The sequence below is a fragment of the Arvicanthis niloticus genome, chromosome 9 (genome assembly GCF_011762505.2).
Source record: "Arvicanthis niloticus isolate mArvNil1 chromosome 9, mArvNil1.pat.X, whole genome shotgun sequence".
NCBI classification, from domain to species: domain Eukaryota; kingdom Metazoa; phylum Chordata; class Mammalia; order Rodentia; family Muridae; genus Arvicanthis; species Arvicanthis niloticus.
In genome coordinates, this window is record NC_047666.1 from 67,892,490 (window position 1) to 67,906,691 (window position 14,202).

The window sequence follows — 14,202 nt, forward strand, 5'->3', positions numbered from 1 at the left end:
AAAAACAATGGGGGGCTCCATATCCTGGGGTCCCTACTCCTACCGGGATTCCTCAAGGACATTAAATTATTATACTTGACTTTAAAGACTCTTTTCCCCTTTATTTCTTTACACTCTGATGAGGAACTGTTTACATTCTTTGTGTTGTATTCCCATCTTAAACAATCAGCAGCCAATGGCTCAATATCAATGGAAAGTTTTACCACAGGAAATGAAAAATAGCCCCACTATTTGTCAATATTATATAAATAAATCACTTAAGCCCATGCTGATTAAATTCCCTGAAGTATTGGTGATTAATTACATAGATGGCATCCTCCTTTCCTGTTTATCTAATCAATCAATACATAAACGAGAACTTAACTTTTATTGCAAATAACCTAAGAAGAGCAAATTTTACACATAGTTCCAGAGAAAATACCAAAGCAATTGCCTTGTAATTATTTAGAATATGTTATTATTCAACAACAAATTTGCCACCATCCTCTCAGCTTAACACTTCCCAAACAAGGCACCCTGCTGGACGGAGTGTCTGCTTCACTGGGAGACCCTGGCACACCTCTCAGGAGAGGCAGGGCACAGTCCGAAGTTAGTAGTGGAGGTCCATGTTTTCCTGGTTGGGAAACAGCAAGATCTAGGACCATTGCTTTGGTTCTCAGTCTCCTGTGTAGCCAGCTACCACTGGCATACCTCTGGGAGTTGGGACCAGGGGTCCCTGGCTCCCCTTTCCCTCAGGGCATGCTAAAGAGGAAAGGGAAGGCAGAGCTGCGGATGAGGTTGATACCCGTTTGGTTCTGAGTAAGTGTGGAGAGTTTAGTGGGGCTGGAAGAGAGAAGGCCTTTTCTGGATGATTTAGGCGTGGCTCTTTACAATGAAGGCCTCCCCTTGAGGTGATCCTTGATGAAGAAGAGACAGTCTGTGCTTATTCAAACTGCTTTATTTGACAATAGATGAGAATGCATACACCTTACTTAAGAGTGAACCAGGGATTAAATACCTCTTGTGGGAAGAAATGCCCAGGAAGGGAAGCTCATTGGCTAACTGTTCAGGGCCTATCTAAATAGATACCTCATTAGCATGGAGAGTTCCAGGTTTTTATGCTACACGACTGCTTGCCATGGTCCTCTTAGTGAGATACATGTTCCAGAGCAGGTAGAGTTAGATAGGGAGTGGCCCCACTCTTGTTATTCTCAATTTTGAGACTTACGGGGTTTGGGCTCACTCAACCTTACCAGTTCTTCTGTCTGGTGACACTGTTCACTTGCACCACAGAATCCCTTCAATTACTTAAAAAAAATATGGGTTAATGCTGCTGAGGATTCTGGGGTAGAAGGATGGGAGAATTGGCCTTGTCCCTCACCTGCTACATCATTTGGAGAGAGAGCTCTGCATCTTGCCTGGACAGCACTGTAGAGCTGATCTTGCTTGTCTGGGTTGCTGGTAGCCGCCCTGAGGGTGTGAGTGCTGGGCCCATCAGCTGAGATACCTCTCAGAACAAGATCCAGGACTTTGAATTGGCTCACCCCAACATCTACCCAATCAATGAAGTGCTGGAGCACATGAAAGGGTCTATCCTACAGATCTGAAACCACAAGATCACCCTGACACAGAGCAACAAGAGGTTATCTCAGAGGAGTCCCAGTGAGGTTCCAGTATTGATAGAATAGCAGAAGACAGAGGACTTGTACCAGAGCAATGGGCCATTGCAACAAACATTTGCAAGCAAAGACTTGTAGACAGACATAGGTAAACTGTAGGATATAATGTGGCATACTACAGCCTCCACGAGAGTTTTATTTTCCTCTGTTGGTGAGGGAGGTTGCAAAGGTGGATGGACATATGAAAGGAGATGGAGATGAGTGGGTTTGGGGTGCATGATGTGAAATTCACAAAGAACTAATGAATAGTTAAAAAAAATAATACTGCTGCCAAAGCAGTAGCTCATAGAATTAATCCCTTACTTCCTTATCAATTACTTAGCCTTCCTCCTCATCTCCTATATTATATGTCAACAAAGGTAACAGTATTATAGAAATGTATGCATGTCACAATTCCCTACACTGATCTTTAATTCTTATTTATAAAAATGATAGCCTTGGCAATGATGAGAAGGGTATGTCTTAAACAACTTACTGGTAAAGAGTCTCCAGAAATCACTGTGCTGCTAAATGAAGGCCATGTTGATTAACTGTTACACCCTGAGGCTAATCTGCAGGTAACATTAGCATGTTGCCCAGGATCTATAGATAATCATTATCCAAAATCCAAACATTTTTTTTGAAGGTACCCTCTGTATGTCATTTAAAATTAAATATAAAAAGCCTATAGAGATGACTTTTATGCTTTTACAAATGGTGCTTCAAAAGGACAAGAAGGATATGTTTTATGTTGAAATAGCACATGCTCCACCAAAAGAAAGAAAGAAAGAAAGAAAGAAAGAAAGAAAGAAAGAAAGAAAGAAAGAAAAGACTACTCATTCCTCGTTGGCATTTTGTCTAGGCTCCACCCCACAGTTACCTGGCAACAGCCAGGTGTGCTTGGCTCACTATAAAAGGAACAGCTTGCTGCCTTCTTGCTCTCTTGCCCTCTTGCCCTCTTGCCCTCTTGCTCTTGCTCTCTTCTCTTGTTCCTCCCCTTCTCTATGTTCATGGTTGGCCTTTACACCTCTCTCTCTCTCTCTCTCTCTCTCTCTCTCTCTCTCTCTCTCTCTCTCTCTCTGCCTTTCTTTCTGTCTTTCTCTCAACTCCCCTCCTCATGCCCTGAATAAACTCTACTCTATACTATACCATCCTGTGGCTGGTCCCTCAGAGGGGGCAGGGATACCTCAGCCTGGGCCTGCAGAGGCAACCCCTTCGTCCACACCACACTGCACCTCCACCAAACATATTTCTTCTTTCTCTCTCTTTTAAAACACAACACTCCTGGCTTTGTAAAGCTCAACAGTCTAAACTCTCCATAATCAATCAGCTTTTTATTGGCTATTTCTCAACCACTCAATATTTTAACTGACATCATGTGTAGATTAGCCTGAGGAATAGAGATGTACTGAGAATGAAAACCTACCTAGTTTGGGGGAAATGGAATGTTGCAGAAGGAGTGTGGCTGTGGAGAGAGTGTAATGAAAGAAGGAAAATATTTAAAATGAAGTCCTGGAAGATGGAGAGTCCAGTTACAGGAAAATGGGAATGCATGAGACATAAAGGGCTTAGAAACAGAAATGGTAGAAAGGTTTAGTGAGTTCCTTCAGCTGAGTTTCCTTGCCTTAAAAATAAAAAAATAAACAGATAAATAAATCCAGCCCTACTGAGACACGTCATTCATGCAGAACTGCTGACACCTCTGTCTCCAGAGAGCACCTGCAGGAAGAGCCTGCCTCAGAGGGAAGCTGGGAACCAGGCTGTTGCTGGTAGAAGGCAGCACAAGGGTTGGTGCGATGAGGCATCTGTTGTTAAGAGTGTGGGAGGGCTTTCCTGCTGATGTCCGGACAATTACACATCCACCCAAGGTGCACTAGCACTGTTAGCCAAATATGGAATTTTATCTTGTCTTTCGCATCAAAAACAGAGACATTTTCATTCCTGGGCTTTCGGTTACACTGAGCTCAGTCAAACACCACCCAGATTTCTTTGTATTTATGATTATGATAATTCATTTAAAACAGTTTCATTTTCGTTCAACATAATAAAATTTAAAAGTAACAGTGTGAGCATGTGTGAGATGAATTTAAGAGGGAAAATATGGATAAAATTAAATCAAGAAACTTTAACAAATATTTCTCCTGGATAATACAGTGACTAAGAAATGGAAACGTAATTATATGTTCTCAAAGTCTCTTGGAGGCAGAAAGGGGTTAAACCAGAAGTATAATCAGTTGGAGTTAGAATATTTTAAAGTGTTCAACTAAAATTTTTGATACAACTTAAGAATCTGTTACATCAGACTGCCTGAAAAATGTAGTAAGAACTAAAAGCCTTTCAGTGAGTTCTTTCTTCATGGGGCTGTGAATTAATTAATTAGTTAATTAATTAATTTTTATTGTATCGTTTTTAATATCAGCTGGATATGTACTTTCATGTTTGTGGTTGTTTCCTTCTTCAGGATTTTCTGTGATTATTTCTCAGGTATTTCTGAGTATCCTGTTATCTATAGGAGAGTCTTCTTGAGAAGAAACTTAAAATTATCCTGAATTTTAAAGATCTCAGATCTTAGAGCCTTAAATTTAAATCTTTAGACATTAATGACCATTAAGTAGATTTTGTTTGGTTTTGAGTTTTGTTCTTGCCCTTGGTCTGACATAAATCATCAGACCGACAAGGGAGGAAGTCAGAGGAATGTCCTAGAGCCTGTCCTCTACTCTGAGCATATTGTACACAATATTTCAAGCTTCTAGTGCGTAATTAGTAAATAGTGCTTCTCATCAGCTTGGCATCTGGAACTGAGGCTGTTTGTGTTTGTGGCGGTCCCTGCTGTCAGGTGTGTGGAGATCTGTGTACTTCAGGCATGCACACTGCCTCTCCCTCATCAGCCAGCTGCAGAACACAGCCCTAGATATGGCATGGGGCTCTTTATACTGTTCCTTTTAAAGAATTTCTTTACAACTAAAAATTGAAAATGGTTCTGCTTATACTAGCAAATGATTTAAGAAACTTTACAATATATGAAATATTAATCATGCTATTAGAATCCCTTATAAGCCACAGGGCCAAACTATTGTGGAATGACACAATCAAATACTCAAATGGCAAATTTTAAAAATAAAAAGGAAACATGTAAAACAAGTCTCTGTAAACTATGCTACATTTAGCTATTTATTTCATTTTAAAGGATGAAAAGTATTCATTGCTGCCCCAAAATATTTTCCTCTAAAGGAGACATAGCCTAAAATTTTTGTTAAGTAGAAAGATCTAGAAACTAATCAATGGAAAGGTTCAGATTTTTTTTTTAACATCAGGGCAAAGTTATGCTGTGTTTTTCCAGGAAACGAGTGATATCACAGGATGGCTCACACTTCGATGTGTCCAACCAGGACAGCATCCTGGAGACCACTGGACAGAGTGTCTGAAGATAAATGACAAATACATCAAGTGGAGATGCCCCAAGAGGAAGAGTAAGCTGATAACTTGGGGAGACATGGAAATTTTAACTCATCAAGCCAATACCTTGAGAAAACAATAAGGACATAATACTACTTACCCCAAATGATGCTGTTATGTCTACTGGCTGTATTATATGTTACTTCTTAGCTTGTGAACACAAGATCTGTGGGCTGTTGCTTTACTGTGCTAACATTGTTTTAGGCTTTTTAAATTACCAGTTTCAAGAATGATTACTAGAATAAAAAGAGAGGCCTCAAAGATGGCCTGTATGCTTAGTAAAAGCATTAATATAACAGAAAAAATATTAACAGAAGTTAATCAATATATGGGTGAATTAAAAACCACTATTTCACAAACAAAAGCTACTATAGATTATTTGTTGCTGAAGCATAATCTTGGCCTTCAACAGTTTTCTGGCATGTGTTGTCGTAATGTGTCAGATTTTTCTTATACTATCGATGGTCAAATTAATGATCTGAATAAAGAGATAAAAAGGAATCTCTCAAGTAACCTTTGAAAAGATGAGCTTTTCCTTTCTTGGTCCTCTGTTAATCCTTGTGATTCCCTCACGCTTGCCTATGTTAGAGTAGCCACGTAGGCAATGCATTTAACGTTGGCTTCAATTACAACTATTTTCTCTTTAAAAAATTAAGGAGGAGAAGCAGGAGGCCTCTTGCACCTGTGTTTCACAGAGAAGCACCAGGGGATCCAGGAATGTTAAGTGCACTGACTTATCTCTTTGAAGGGATAGATGTATAACCTGTTTTTTGCCTAGAGGGCATGGGGTGGAGGTTGTTAGTAGTCCGGTGACCTCTCTCTAGCAGTATGGCCAGGCCACACTGGCTCACCTTTATCTCGAGCCTGTATATCTCAGTCAACGTATTGCATTATCCTCCTCAGACTCTTACAACACCTTTTGTTCACCTTTAACCCTCTTCCTTATAATCTATAGAACCCATATTTATGGAAGATGGCATCAGTACCTTACAAGATTTTGATGTAATCATGTCTTAAACTTTGTTGTGCACACGGGATTGAGTTCATTATCACCAGGACATTCCCTCCCCCAAATTATTCCCTGCTTACATATGCTTAAAATAACCTACCTAGTGTTAGACTCTCAAAGTTAGAACCTACTTTGGCTACTGAGCTTTCACCTTGCCTTTCCTGGATCAAAACTCTGCTAGTAGTGTTTGCAAAGACCCCAACGCCAATTGCCTCATGTGATTTTTTTCTAATTTGGCTTAAAGATTATGATGTATTTAACCGTGGGTTGATATTAAGTAAGACTAGTGTTGTGACTGTACCTTGGCTTCTTTTTTTATTTATTAGAAATCTAATGAAGAGATTCGGTGATTTACATAATGTGCTCAACCTTTTCAAACATTAATTATTTTCATACTTTATACTTTGTGATCATATTTGCACACGTCCTCTTTTCTTTTTGCAGGGGCATATACAAGAGACCCAGTATGAAGATAGCACAATTGACCTTCAGTGTTTGGAACAGCTGGTGTTCTGTCGCTCCAGCATACTCCAGGAATACCTCCATTAGGTAGAAATAAAAAAGGGGTTTTGAAGAAGCTTTGGAGACCTGTGTCAGACGTGGACACTGCATCATTCTTCCTTTGTTACTATAGTAACTGATTTCCACAGCCCAGCCTGAAGCCATTAAAATGCATATGTCAGATAGTTAACCTTATAAATTCTGTTTTTTTCATCTATAAACTGGAAATAACACAAAATTCTGTCATTTTTAATGTCTTTCCAGAACCCTTAACTATCTCCACCTTCTCAGACATGTTCCTCCATTGTCTGGTCTGGAGTCCTAAGCTCCTGCATTATGGTGATTCATTTCTGTTTCTTCATAACCATCCCTTACTATAAAGTTTTGGTGATGTTCAAACAGCTGTGTAGTAATTAAGAGGAAATAGTGGACAGTTTACCATACCCTGTAAATTACATATGAGCCATAAAAATGAGCCAACAGACAGGCCAGAAATTCTTGGAATCAAAATTATGACTCTGAGATCAAAGTCACATAATCCAAATATTTATCCCCAGCCCTCTCTAAACTCAGGTCCTGAGTTCTCTTCCCCGAGTTCTCAGATGTGCCCCCCCCCAACACTGAGCTTTAAATGTCCTTTTCTTAAAGAGTCCTGTGAACTACATCCATTAAAGTTAGTACTGCCATTGAAGAACTTGAAATCACCCCAGTCCTTGGGTGACATGGCCTTAAGGTAGGATTATCTACCCTGAAACACTTTCCTAACTAACTAATTAGAGATGGGCAGATGGGTTATGGGAGATTTAGTGAGACTAAAGTAGAGCAGAAGAATGGTTTGTAAAAGCGAGGCAAGGCAGGCATAGGAAAAAAATTGTTGCTTCTATTTTTTGCCCATGGAAGCTTTTATTGAAGTGGGTATGGACATGAGTCTGCCTAGCATGAATTTCAGGATTGAAAATTGTGGTATAACTAGTGGGCCAACTATGGATAAAATAACCATACATTCTGTATTGCTGGTTTAACTTGTTAGTCAGTTAAAGACAGTCTGTGTGACCCAGAACTCAGGAAGGGTATCTGAGCTAGGATATAAATACCAAATGTATGAATGTGATTTTACGTCTTAGTTTTGGGTCAGAAAGATGCCCATAGTTATGTTTATTGTCAGTTTACACTTCATCTTCATGGACAGTTGAGAGTTTCAGCTCTTCTTCCCATTGGTTTATCATTAACTCTGCAGTGACAGACAGCTTGAGGAATACTCTGTAGCAGGAAAATATTCATAATGTGTTATATGGATCTATGCTCAGTTTATACTTACTGTTTTTCCCTGATGAAACATAAAATTAGAAATTCAGTTGTTTATCTGGAAAGTGAACCATCTGAGTGTGTACCCAACAGAAGGCAAGCACATGGGATTCAAGAATGATCTATAGTTCCTGCCAGAGCTCTGGGGATAATGTAGGAGACACAGCTATAGCTTTTCTCCCAGGCTCTGATAACAACACCTGTGACAAAGACATCACACATCCTTGCTGGTAGCACATCCTGCCTAGTGCTATGTTTCATGAAACTATCACTCCACTCAGGAGGTAGTGCTGTAGAGGCAGACTGGTAGAGACAGGATTTCTTTCTTTCTTTCTTTTTTTTGTTTATCAAGTTTTTTTTTTTTGATTTTTAAAAAATCTTTATTTATATAAGACTTGCATTAAAATCTCTTAGCACTTCAAAAATAGACTATCTTTTGGATTTAATCCTTTCTTTTTTTCTTATAATAAAAAACATTTTGTTTTTCTTTTTAGTTTAATTTTTCTTTTTTTATTGGATATTTTATTTACAATTCAGATGTTATCCCCTTTCCCCATCCCTCCTCCATGCCCCCTGTCCAGGGGAGTAGACGCTGATGTGGATGTCAGGAAGTGCATGCTGACAGGAGCCTGATATAGCTGTGTCCTTAGAGGTCTGCCAGAGCTTGGCATATTCAGAGGCAGATGCTCACAGCTAACCATTAAACTGATCAAGGGGTTCCCAATGGAGGAGTTAGAGTGAAGACTGAAGGAGCTGAAAGGGTTGGTGGCCCCATGAGGAGAGCAACAATACCAACCAACCTGAGCTCCCAGGGTCTAAACCACCAGCCTGGGAGCACTTAGGGAAAGACCTATGGCTCCAGCTGTATATGTAAGGGAGGATGGCCCTGTAAGGCATAGGTGGGAGAGGAGATCCTTGGTCCCATGAAGGCTGGACACCATGTGTGGAGGAATTCGAGGGGGGGGGGGGGAGGTGGGAGGAGGTGGGTAAGTGAGGGCACATCCTCATTTCTTTTGGTTTTAAGAGAGGCTGCAGGATTCTATTCAGCAAGACTTAATCTGAAAACTTGAAAGCTGTCTCTTGCAAATACTGGTAGATCAAGCCTTTCCCTCAGGCAAAATACAGAAAGAAAGTTCTTATCTTTGCGTATGAGCAGAGTCTACTCTCCGTCTTTGACTACTTCATGTTTCAACCCAGGGCACCCAGGAGGGTTGATTCAAGCACAAGTTTTGAATTTTCTGATTTTAAAATCACTTCCAAGAAGCTTCTAGATCTTGCTTTGCTCTCATTAGTTGCTAGTTACCTTCAGCTACAGAGTTATTCCTCCCCACCTACCCAAACACCATGTGAGTAAGTATGCACACACTGTCGACTTTACAAATCCTTTTGAGTTCCACTGACAGGCAAAGTGCCATACAGACTCATGATTTTATTTACTCAGCAGATAAGAAACCCACTCGAGGGTGTGTCCAAAACAGATAAAGGGAGAGAGAGAGAGAGAGAGACATCTGCCCCTCTACCTTGAGTATCCTTTTTTATAAGAAAATCAGAATTCCTGATAATTGTAGATGTACGGTCCTGTGAAACGAGAGGCACAAAAGCCCCAAGTGAGGCTCTTGTCTTGGGTGTCTGCTCAGATTTCTTTTTCTTTCTAAGATTTAATGAGGATATAGGCTCAAGAAGGCCAACTTACAAAGTCAGGAGGAGACCAACCAACTTAAAAATGGTTAATAATATAATTGTGGTTATTCACATTCTGGAGCAGTTGGCTTTGACAAGCAAAGCAAAGGAGCTACACAGAAGACCACTCCACAACAGAATGAATCTCATTGTTAGTACAGAAATCAGAGTAACCGCCTAGGAAAGTGCTAATACCAGATTGTAAATGTCTTATTTCCTAATATGAAATCATTTTTGACAGCCTAAACTAGCTTTGAAGTCTTCATAGAGTGCAGATAGTGATTTTGCCTTTTTTTTCTGTCCCTTTCTGCCAAATGGTAGATCAAAAATTGCTTCATTTTTTCATGTCTTTCAAATTTGTTATCTTATTTGCCACATAAGAAAGAAAATCTTACTTGGACTCATGGTTTCAGCCAGTAACCAATATGGCTGTTGAACCATTGCTATCATAGTGCATTATGGCAGCAGAAGCCATGCTGTGAAAGTAGATGGTTTACCCCATTCCAGCAGCAACGCTCGAGATCTCCCTTTCCAGGATACATACCTGTAGGAGGAGCTAAGGTGGGAGGAGTAAGGGAGGAAGAGTAGTAATGGAGGAAGAGGAGAAGGAAGAGGAGGAGCTAAGGGAGGAGAGGAGAGAGAGAGAGGTGAACATGGAAGCAGATGTTCAGTCAAAGGTAGTTGGTATCTCTAGGTTGGGTATTGGGTTACACTTCTGATTGTATGGGCATCTTATTATTGATCATTACCAAATATTTAAAGCCTTTGGATAATCTAAGCATTAGAGTCTCATTTTCCTACCAGGCCTGCGTGGTTGGTGGGATGGTCTGGGCAATGACCAGCCCTGCAGAGACAGTGTGGAAGATTGGCAGATCCATCTCCCATACTGGTGTCTCATGGGTGGCAGGGCTGGTGTTTCTGGTGGGCCATTTCTAGCTGCGGCGCCCACGTGGCCTCCGGCCACTGAACATGGCATCTGATCTAGCCAGAGCTGCCACAGCCTAGACAGTTGGATTAACCTGCGGCCACTTTTTAAAGTATTTACTTCAACACACACCCCTTTCTACCAATACGACCCCCTCTCAGGGTACTGCTATGTTCCATCAATGCTACAGGTGAAGTGAATGACACAGGTGAACCAGTCGCTACAGCTGTTTATAAATTCTTAACAAGATAGAAACATTTGTGCATAGTTTTGATGGACAGGAGTGAGACTCCTATCTAAACCTTTCATTTAAATACATTAAATATAATACCTGTATATTGTTTTTTAATATAGAGGCTTGGTTCCTTCCTCAAGACATAGACTTGTCAGACTACTTTACAGGATGAGATCAGACTCTGACAAAGATGGGTCATTTATGTGATAGACCACACCTAACCTTAGGTCAGGACCAAGAAGCTGGGTGTGTGAGTGGGGAATGGCTACTGGATCTTGTTGGACACATTAAATACATCTTTTTAAAGTGATTTTTCTTACTAATGTTGTTTCAGTTGATTTGCCAACAATATCATTATTCATTTGTAGGGAAATAAGCCACTTATCTATCATCTATCATCTATTTTGACACGTGTGAGTGACCCTAATTAACTAATTTGCAAGGCAGTTCTATGGCCTCAAGTTTCCTTCACAGTTTGGAAGGCTGTGAGGGCGACCTTACAGGTAATCATGGTAGGCAGAGAAGAGAATCTTGAAGAGGTGCAAATAAAAACTCAGTTCAGATTGACTTCATCAACCTGGATCAAGCCTCAGGGGTCTGATGCCAAGTGGTTTATTACCAGCATATTTAAGCAGTATAATTTGGAAAAAGTTTCCTGGTACAATACAATTCCTGGTGTACAAGCAAGCATGATTACATTGAGACTTAACTCATTTTTCCAAGGAGATGGGTTCTAGAGATAGGCTACCAGTATTAGCTTAAGGGCCTATTGAGGATCTGGCCTGGTCTCAGACAGACACATAATGTAGAGATATTTTGTGCTATTAGCCATCTCTGGTTCTTGATGATGGAGCTTAGAGGAGCCTCTGGATATACAGATTACTGTGTATTACTAGCCACCTCTGGTTCTGATTGTCGGATCGTGATATGACCTGGCTCAACAGAGCAACAGGCTGTTTGTTAATCGCTTCCAATTCCCAGCTTTGTAGATGGAAGAATAGTATTTACATTTATTCCTTTGAGAGGATAATTATGCTTAACATTCCTAAGTTCTGGAGAACTGCAGGCACAAGAACTTTCATGAGGTGATCTCAGCAAAGCTAGATTTCTAAAGTAGCTATGGTCATTTTCTGCATAGACATTAGGTGGCAGGCTAGATCCATTTAACAACTCCTTGTATCTTTAGCTGTCATAGAATAACCAATACCACATTAAAAACAAAACAAGCAAAAAGAAAAAAAACCCAAAAACTCCAGTGTATCAAGATATCAAATGTATCAGACTTTAATGTAAGACTTCCAACTTAAGTGTTTAGGGAACCAAACACCTTTTAAATAAAAGTATAGGTGGCCAACAATGCATAGAAAAAATTCCCATGAAAATGCAAGCGAGATAAACTTCAAGAAAAACCACAGGCAATAGCCTTCTGTAGGACCCTAACAGTGCAGGAAATCACAGCTAGAACTGAAAAAGGAAATCAAAAGCTTCTGCACAGGTGAAGGGAAAACATTACCCAAATGAGAATACAGCTTAGAGAGTGAAAGACTTTGCTAACTATTCATCCAATGACAAATATGCACATGAAAGTTCCTGGAAAGAATCTCGCCTGACTAGATTAGATTTGGCAGAGGATGAAATGTTGCAGATCCAGCCTTGTGTCTTCAAAACTCAAGTTTCTTTACACCCATACTATGATGGAACTATTCATTCCTGTGTTATCAACCTATGTATCTATGGATGGATAAATGAGTGTGTGTGTGTGTGTGTGTGTGTGTGTGTGTGTGTGTGTGTGTGTATGTGTGCCTATGTCAATAGTGCTCATACACAGACACACACACAAAGGAGTATTATTCAGACATAAAGAAAAATAAAATCATGTCATTTTTGGGAAAATGTACAAAATTGAAGAGTGCTGTTGTAAACAAAATAACAGACAAACAAGGAAGGAGGAAATGTTTAAGAGGGTCTTAGAGAGGGCATAAGCCTCCTACACTCTTTTCCTTGGACTGTTTCTTTCTAGCTGAGTCAAAATTTCTAGAGATTATACTTCCTAAAAATATTACACATGCTAGGCAGTGGTGGTGCACACCTTTAATCCCAGCACTTGGGAGGTAGAGGTAGGCGGATTTCTGAGTTCAAGGCCAGCCTGGTCTACAGTGTGAATTCCAGGACAGTTACACAGAGAAACCCTGTCTCGAAAAAACAAACAAACAAACATATATATATAAAATATATATATCATACATATATATATATATATCATACATGTATATGATATATATCATACATATATATGATCATACATATACATATATTTCTTATCATACATACACACACATATATATATATATATATATATATATATATATATATATATATATATCTCATACATATAATTGCTAAGATGGTTAGTTAAGTATGCCCAGGTACCCAGGTAGAATATGTTGCAACATTTTGTTTGTGTGTGTATAATCTATGTAAATTTAATTAATTAACTAATTAATTAATCAACCAATTAATTAATTAATCCATCCATGTTTTTGTTCATTAAAAATTTTTCGTTCTTGCATGTAAGCCTATCTAATGTGTGCATAAATAACCCAGTGATTTCATTTATACTTCAAACAGTTAAAATGTTTTCTCTCTTTCCTCTAAATAATATAATTCCAATATCCACAAATCTCTTTCCAAGGTTGATAACCCTGAGGAAAACTTCTCTCTGATACAATTCAAATTATATATACCCTTTCTCCTGATCAACAATCTGGCCAAGTTTGTGTCACTTTGACTCATCTTGAAATTCTTTATTGCAGTCTTAAGTCCAGAATCCAGACATCCAAGTTCCACATAAGTAGTAGAGGCACCAAGACTGTGAGTCAGACTCCTCAAGCTATACAGCCAGGAGGATTGAGCCATTTCCCAGTCCACTGAATGAAGGGGTACTCTTAGGGATATGAAAAGAGACCCAGGATAAGAGCAGTTGGACAATAGAAGACTTTCCACCAGACTGTGGTTCAGGGGTCATGGCCAGAGTCTTTCTTATTCTTCTACCCCCACAGCATACTGCCCATTGGTGGCAGTGTTGGGGCTGCAACTCCTCAGAATCGCTGACACTCTGTTTGTTGTCTATCTGGACTTCTCATTACAAGAATGTTAAGTTTGGCCTAAGGAGAGTAACAGTAAAGATTTGTTTTTCCTCTTTTTAGTCACTTAACTTTCAACTTTACAAAAAAAGAAAGTGAAGCATGAGACAGAACTTCTGCATAAAGTATTCTGTATGTGTAGGCAGAGAGAAATTCACTAGGAGGAATTAAATAGGCAAACAACTTATTCAAGATGATAGAAATAGGGGAAAGAAATGGAGTTCAATTCTGAAGCAAAATCAGAAACAGAAGAAAGAGATAGCATGAGCTGATGGGAAAATCCCAGAAGGCATTATGGAGGAGGTCAGCCA

General features: G+C 39.6%; 1 long non-coding RNA gene across 1 annotated transcript; it reads left to right on the forward strand.

Annotated features, from left to right (window-relative positions):
* Window positions 1-4,600: 4,600 nt before the first annotated feature.
* On the forward strand, window positions 4,601-6,793 carry LOC143443424 (uncharacterized). The gene is made up of 2 exons (XR_013112382.1): window positions 4,601-5,107; window positions 6,547-6,793. It is a non-coding gene; the product is annotated as an uncharacterized LOC143443424 (long non-coding RNA).
* The last annotated feature ends 7,409 nt before the right edge of the window (window positions 6,794-14,202 follow it).